This window comes from Eufriesea mexicana, unplaced genomic scaffold (genome assembly GCF_001483705.2).
Source record: "Eufriesea mexicana isolate 0111107269 unplaced genomic scaffold, ASM148370v2 scaffold3843, whole genome shotgun sequence".
NCBI lineage: Eukaryota > Metazoa > Arthropoda > Insecta > Hymenoptera > Apidae > Eufriesea > Eufriesea mexicana.
The window spans coordinates 37284-44685 of record NW_016911841.1 but is presented as its reverse complement, the minus strand read 5'-3'; the positions used below and the strand labels follow the sequence as shown (position 1 = coordinate 44685).

The window sequence follows — 7402 nt, the reverse complement described above, 5'->3', positions numbered from 1 at the left end:
AGAGTGTCATTTAAAATTCCGAAAATCAATTCTCCTCGTTGATATTCGATTAAAATTTGTTTCGTTCACTTTCTTTCTGATAAATATATAAATCGTAAGTTCTACAAGCGTTTTTCCTTAGAAGCATAGATATACATCTAATTCGAGATGATATATTGGAAAAGATCCTAGTCAATATATCAAACAAAAAGAAAGAAGTTAACAGAATAAAGAATTAGTCATGTAACGACCATCATTCTGACCCTCGCCACTAGATGGATTCCGACTTCGAGGACTTTCTCGCAAGGAGGAGGAGGGGAACCCCCTACAGTCACACTAACTACATCCACGATCAAAAGAACCTAAAAAATGTGAAATCACGATCAAGCATTTTCTAATCGATTGCCCAAAATAATTAAACCAAGAAAAACAAAACGAAATCCCCAATAACCGTCAAGAAAACACTCAAGAAAATATTAATTCAAAAAATTAATAAAATTCATACCATATGAAAACTGTATAAACTGTACAACCTGTATTATTGTAGGTATTAAATAGACCGTTTACTTTGAAAGTGGTACAACTCCATTTTCTGTTGTTTCGAGAAAATTAAGGATTAGCATATTTGTCAATTAAAAAATATAGGCTAATTATGTCAAGTCTGGCAATATTTCTACTAATTTATCAATTTGTAATTTGATTATATAAATTTATTTTTGGCGAATTTAACTAAGATAATGTATATTTACGGACTGCGAATGGACTTACACCACTTTCATAATTAGTCAATTGTAAAAATCATTTAATTTTAATTTTGAAAAATTAAATATCGCTTAAAATGTGTTTCGTATAAATCCAAACTTGTTTATAAATAATAACAAGAAATAAAATAGGAGTACCATTTTGTATTTTGAACGTTAATTATATTTATATATTGTTAAACTTACCATAAGATATTTGTATTATTTATTTATGCTCTTGATGTGGCAGTGTTTTAAAATATTCGTGATGCACAGGAGATATATAAAGTAATAACTGCTCCATGTCCTTATATTTTTCGTTTGTAATAGGCCTGGCATCGTGATACAAAGGCCAGGGCGATTTTTTCAAATTTTCGCGATCTTCCCCGATATGTAGATGATAAATCAAGTCTTAAATTCTATGTACCCCATTGATGTTCTCAATTGTCATAAAATAATATTGATTTATTATTTCTTCTTACCTATATCATTATCTAGTGTTCATATAAAATTATCCATTTTAGGAGGAAAATAAAATAAGTAACCAAAAATAGTAACTTTCGACACGCGAAACAAAACAAATATAGCCAGCAGTGGTCACTGACTCCGCCACCTGTCGGAGATGGATAGATGAAAATTGGACACACCACTTTCATAATCAATAGTTACGCAATTTCATTTTTAAGACAATTTTAAATTGAACAAAGCATTGGCATTTTCAAGATATTAAATACTAACTAGTTATAAATAAAAAGTTAACATTAAATTAAGCACAAATTACGGGGTATCTCACTTTTTTTTTTAAATAAACTTACACCACTTTCAAAATAAACGGTCCATTAGTAACCGTCTGAAAAGGATGCGACATTGAATAAATAAATGAAGAAAAAGAAAAAACGGTTCTACATACAATCACTCATCCTACTTTAAACTAACATCTCGCAATTACCAGTTATAAATTACTAAACGAGTTCAAAATTCCTAAACCCCAAGAAAATATCCTACAGCATAAATAGTCGGACACAATCTCACTCTACACTTCAGAATTCTCCCCCTTTCATAACGTCGTGATCGCGGGACAATCCAAAACGATTCAGAGAATTTTCTGCGCAAGGTGGAAAAAGGGGTTCGATCGGAGATTCTGTCGGAGGCGGCGCGAGCCGTCGAGCGACGGGACCGCGACGTGCGAATGCGAACATAAATCCAAATTAGCGGCAACATAACGCAACCGTGCGCCTCTATCGGTGCTACGATTCACCGCGGACGAGGCACCTCTCTCTATCTAAAGACCGGTGTTCACACACGCGAATGACAGTAAATCGTATGGCCGCGCTATCGAAGCGCTCGATCGGTCCGAGACGAACGCTCGTTTTGCGGATGTCGGTCCTGTGCTATTCCAGCCGACGTGAAAACCGTGCCGATACCGCAGAGATCTCCCCGTGTTCCGTCGATTTCCGATCCTTCCTGGTTCGCGACTGGTCTAGATATATTAATTTTTGCAGACCGTCGATCGAATGTGCCGATCGTGTGTAGACTCGGCGCGAAAAGTGTGTTGACACGATACGATACTATCTATTTTAACAGCAATTTAGATGAAACGAATATGCTGCCATCTCTTTGTACGTTTTCTAATCATTATCAACGGGAACTGAATGCGTCGATATCTGATATGACTAAATAAAAGTTATTTTATCAAAGATGGTACTGATTGTAGCTAGTTTAAAAAATTGATATCTAAAACTGACATTACCGAGATCTAACCTTTTAACTGAGCAACTGGGTAACATATTAAAATCGTAGTCTGAGCACGAATTTGGCATGACGAGTCAACTCGTCGTATCTGCAGTAAAAACGAAAAGATGCAATTTGTAATTTGTGTTATTATTAGTCAATATGGATTTCAAAGTACAAATCGATTCCATTCAACTTTGTATTTAAAATTCCAAGACGAGTTAACTCGTCATTGGAACTTGCTTCTCCCATGCGTATGACGAGCCAGAACTGACTAAAAAAGTTTTGCGTTAGATTAATGTGATAGTTTCCATTAGGAAGAACTAGTTATTTTTACTAAATTCACATTTTTTAAAAGTGAAACTGTTTTTGATGCATAAGGATTTATTCACTTAATGAATATCTCAATACAATAAAGAGAAACATCAAAAGATGTTTTTATAAGAAAGCATATAATTTCAAATGTCATAGTAACATTATTTCTAACAGCAAATAAAAATGTTTAATATTATTTGAAATAAACGTTGTTGGATACTTAGAATCAATTTAGAGACAGTTAAACAATAAATTAATTCTTGGAACTGAAATCTAATTTAGACTATAACGCTAAATTTAAACACTCATGGTTAGATCAACAGAAATTTGTCCTAAGTGGTTAATCTATACCCTAACTGACTTTAAATTGTTTCTGAGTAGTTTAGGTAACTAGTTTTTACTAGTTTGACCTGATACTAGCAGATTTCATATTTTAACAGTAAGAAAGCTTATTATGACTTTTCCCTAGTTATGAATGGTTTTAATATGTGATTTAAAAATGAATTTTAATGCTGATATAGCCCTGATAATATCGATTTAAATTAAATAGAAAAAGAGATAATATTCATGCATGACAGTGTATTTCATGGTGTTAAAATGTTGAACTAAAGTAATAGAAAATATTAAAATCATAGCATATTTCAAATGTGTCTATAATGCCTTCTTATTGCTATATAAAAAACTATAGTTCCATTCTAAATATGATAGGTACTAAAATTCTTTAAAATCCAAAGAGAATTCAATTCTACTAATATCCTTAAAATATTTATAGCATTTGATTATTCTAAATTTCCTTATCAGTGGTCAATAACACAGGACAACATTGATTTGAGTAAAGAGATTGCTAACTTCAACACAGGAAGTCTCAAGAAAAGAATATCTGTTCACAAGATTATCTAATGTTCCTCTTCAGATTTTTAATAATAAAGATGATTATTTCAAATGATAATCTTTTTTTCATACCTTACAGTTTTGTATCCGAAAGGCAGAAATCTGTTTCAGGCATAAACGCATACCAAAATCCCAGTTTCCCCCGATAAAAGAACTATTTCCTCTTGTTTATCAAAAATGGCTCTATAATGTCAGTAATAATTCTAAGTAGCTGTTTTACTTGTTAGTTATATACAATTTGCATTTTACATTATTTTATTGGTTTTACCCTTCTGAGAAGATCATCAGATTATGTTTTAAATTTCTTGATAATATTAAGTTTATTTTATTATTTTCCTTATTAATCAGTCTCTCGTTCAAAAGGTTATTCTATTATTCTTATTATGGAAAATAATACATTTGCTAATCTTATTATTTAAAAAATTTATAATTGTAAGTTTAAATGGTCAATTAATAACATTTCTTTTTATCACTCTACTGATGATAAACTTGAAATTTTTGAAACAGCTCATGCTACAATGCTTGTAATAAAAGATTGACTATTCTCTTCAATCAATGTGAATTGTTTTTCTATTGATATTCTTTTAGAAGTAGAAAATCTCTCTCCCTCTTTGATGGTAATGAGTTATCTAAATCATTATCTACAATCATCATTTCATGATTCCTCTCTATCTATTTTTGGCTTCCGAAAAACCATGATTCTTAATTGTATGATCCAGTCTTATAATTCTAACAATCTTATATGGGAAAATAGTATCATCTTTTAACTCTTTCATGCCAATAATTTACTTTCGGTGTAAATTCTTGCAGTCTGACAATCTAAATATAGATTTTAGGCTTTACGAAGGAATTAAATACACCTTCATTCAAATATATCACCTGTTTCTTACGAAATGTTTTAAGATTCATTTCTGTCGCATTTCAATATATATTGTACGCTATTCTTACGATAAATAAGTTAACTTTTTGTACACTTGATAATCACGAATTCTAACCTTTACTGAGCACATATAGGATTATTGGATAAAATGCGATTTTAGAATTCTTCGTCATTTTGCCAAAGAACGTTTTCATATAGCTGTCCTTCTGTTCGTCACATTCTAAGCTTTTCTTCTCAATTGCTTTTACATTTCTATAATTTGGCTACCGAAACACATAAGATCCAGGTTAAATGAATTGTGGTCTCCTTTATCAAACAAATAAGTATTTTCAGAACCCAAAATTTAATTTTGAACACCACAAACAATGCTAAATTCTCAGATTCTCCATTACTTTATAGGAGTTCATATTTTATGAACTTTAAAATCTCACAAAACACCATTTCCCATGTGTAAAAACACTCTTAACCTATGAAATTCAGAATTCCAAATCCATTGCAATTTTTAACTTCACGTTTCGATGGTTATTAAGAGAACTTCTTTACCATCAAGATTCATTTCCTACAGAATCAACTCAGTTCAGAATGAGACTGTGACGCTACCAACGATTGGAATTAAAATTAGATAATAATATGGATTAGTAAACAAGATATAAAATATCCACAAAACAATTAACTAAGTAACTAATTAAATAACTTGAAATCACAAACAAAGAATATGTAGAATACTGTAATATAATTGTTCAATGCATAAGAAAATTATCACGCATTATTTTACTCACTGTTGGTAAGTGTCACTTCCAGCATTATCGACTCAACATAGAATAAGGTTACAGCGTCACTGGTGATTGAATTTAATCTTAAACATAGTAATGAAATAACGTACGAGGCAGAATATTTTATAGCTCAAAGTATTAAATTCTTTATTAAACGTAAGCGTAGGACTAACCTCCTGGATAAGTAAGTATTATAGGAAATATTGTCGTAAATGCTGTGACTAGTAATATGTATGTGCAGTGAATAGTATATCTATTAATTGGATGCAGTATATTCAAAGACTTTATTTAGCACAGAATAAAATTGTGAAAATGGAAACCCTTTTTATTCGTTATGACCATGCCTACGAAAACTCAACGAATTTCAAATTTTTAACTTGCCGCGGGTATTGGAAGTGGCGGGGGCGCTAGTCTCGATCAGTCCGGTAACTCATATGAAACCACGCATGGGAAGAGGTCAGTCTATTGTTGAAACTCATATGGATAGGATAGGTTGTTCAGTTTAAGATGCGTAATTCGTTTACAATTATTCGTTGCGTAGTTGTTTTGCTTCTATTCTATTATTGTGTATACAAAAATTTTAGCTCCGTTCGGTCACTGCATGCCTATTTGATAACTTCTTAATCATAATAATAAATCTAAATAGCCCTCCAAACTATTTCGAGATTTCTTTTTTTAATTTGACCGGTAAAATTATAGGTAGCTTTAGTTATTGGTTTCCGAGGTAGTATTTAAATACGATTGTTCTCTCATTTTAATATAGTTATATGTTTACACATTTAAGCTAGGATTTTGATTTTCTTCTTTGCAGCTTATTGTTTGATCGAAGACGCTCTACACGATGAAGGATCAATGTAAAACGCATTGAAGAACGAAATATGGGCGCCATAATGGTTCATATTCAAAATTCATGAAAATGTGATAACGAAGACAAAAGTAATATGCAACTGTAAGTATTCGTTACGTTTGAATAACAAATTCAAATACCTTACATTTTACTCTATTTCGGTTGCGAATATGATAATGTCGTCATAATTTAATCTTGAATAATAATTTTTGCTATTTATATGAAGAGATCACAAATATAGACACGCAATTTTCAACGGAGACTTAGGAACAATTATTGCTTAGTACTGTCACGCTCTTCAAACATGTATGTACATATACACGTATATGCGAGAAACTTCAATTTATCGTAAACAATCTCAAATATTTATTTATAAAACGTAACATAATTCATTATCGGTAATATGTTTGAAATTCAAATACTGAACAGTCTCATACAATTTTTTCATAAGCTGTATAACATTTACATTATTCCTAATTTTTATTTAATATTACTTTTATAAATAACAAAAGGAATAACAAGCTGTTGTAAAATTGTAAAAGCAATCGTATTCTCTTAAGAAGTTCCACAGCTAAAAAATCAGTATAAAAACAACATATTTTGCTTCTTGTCCATCTTGCCACCCGAACTAATGTTTTTTTTCTTTCAGGAATCTCCGTGGCCGCGAGCTAAATGCGGCCAATAGAATCAATATTTGTTTTTCTGCGTGTGAGGTTTCTTTCTTACAGCCCAGTAGCCCTCACCAATTCAATCATAATATTCCCACACGAAAGTAGAGTTAGTGTTTGTCTAAAATTTCATAAAGCAAAATGATAGAGTCTGCGCTTGTTCGTCGGTTAAAATTTAAACGGACGCCAGGATGGTTTTCTATTTTCCTTTCATTTATGTGTATGCTTTTTTGTTAATGTTTGACGTTGCCGGTATTTGGGGTTTGCCGTTTCTTAGAGAGGATTTGACAACACTGCAAAAGTCAAGAATGTAAGTATCCCTGTATATTGTACCAATTAATTTCTATCTTCCTAATTTGTTTTAATGATTGTTAATAATTATGAAGTGAAGAGAACCGAAAATGTAGAGATTAAAATTTGTATACTTGAACTGAAATATATTCTGGAATAGCTGGAAATTCAAAATACGAAATCATAATATAAAAATATTCAAAAATTTCAGGAATTATTATTAGATTTTAAGCATTTATATCAAAGTTTCGATTCCTATATATTATTAGTCTACAATAGACGTTTAA

The 7402-nt window shown here is 31.2% G+C and overlaps 1 long non-coding RNA gene across 1 annotated transcript; it reads left to right on the top strand.

Annotated features, from left to right (window-relative positions):
* Positions 1 to 6132: 6132 nt before the first annotated feature.
* Positions 6133 to 6916, top strand: LOC108551344 (uncharacterized). The gene is made up of 3 exons (XR_001890473.1): positions 6133 to 6258; positions 6383 to 6462; positions 6806 to 6916. It is a non-coding gene; the product is annotated as an uncharacterized LOC108551344 (long non-coding RNA).
* Positions 6917 to 7402: the final 486 nt, after the last annotated feature.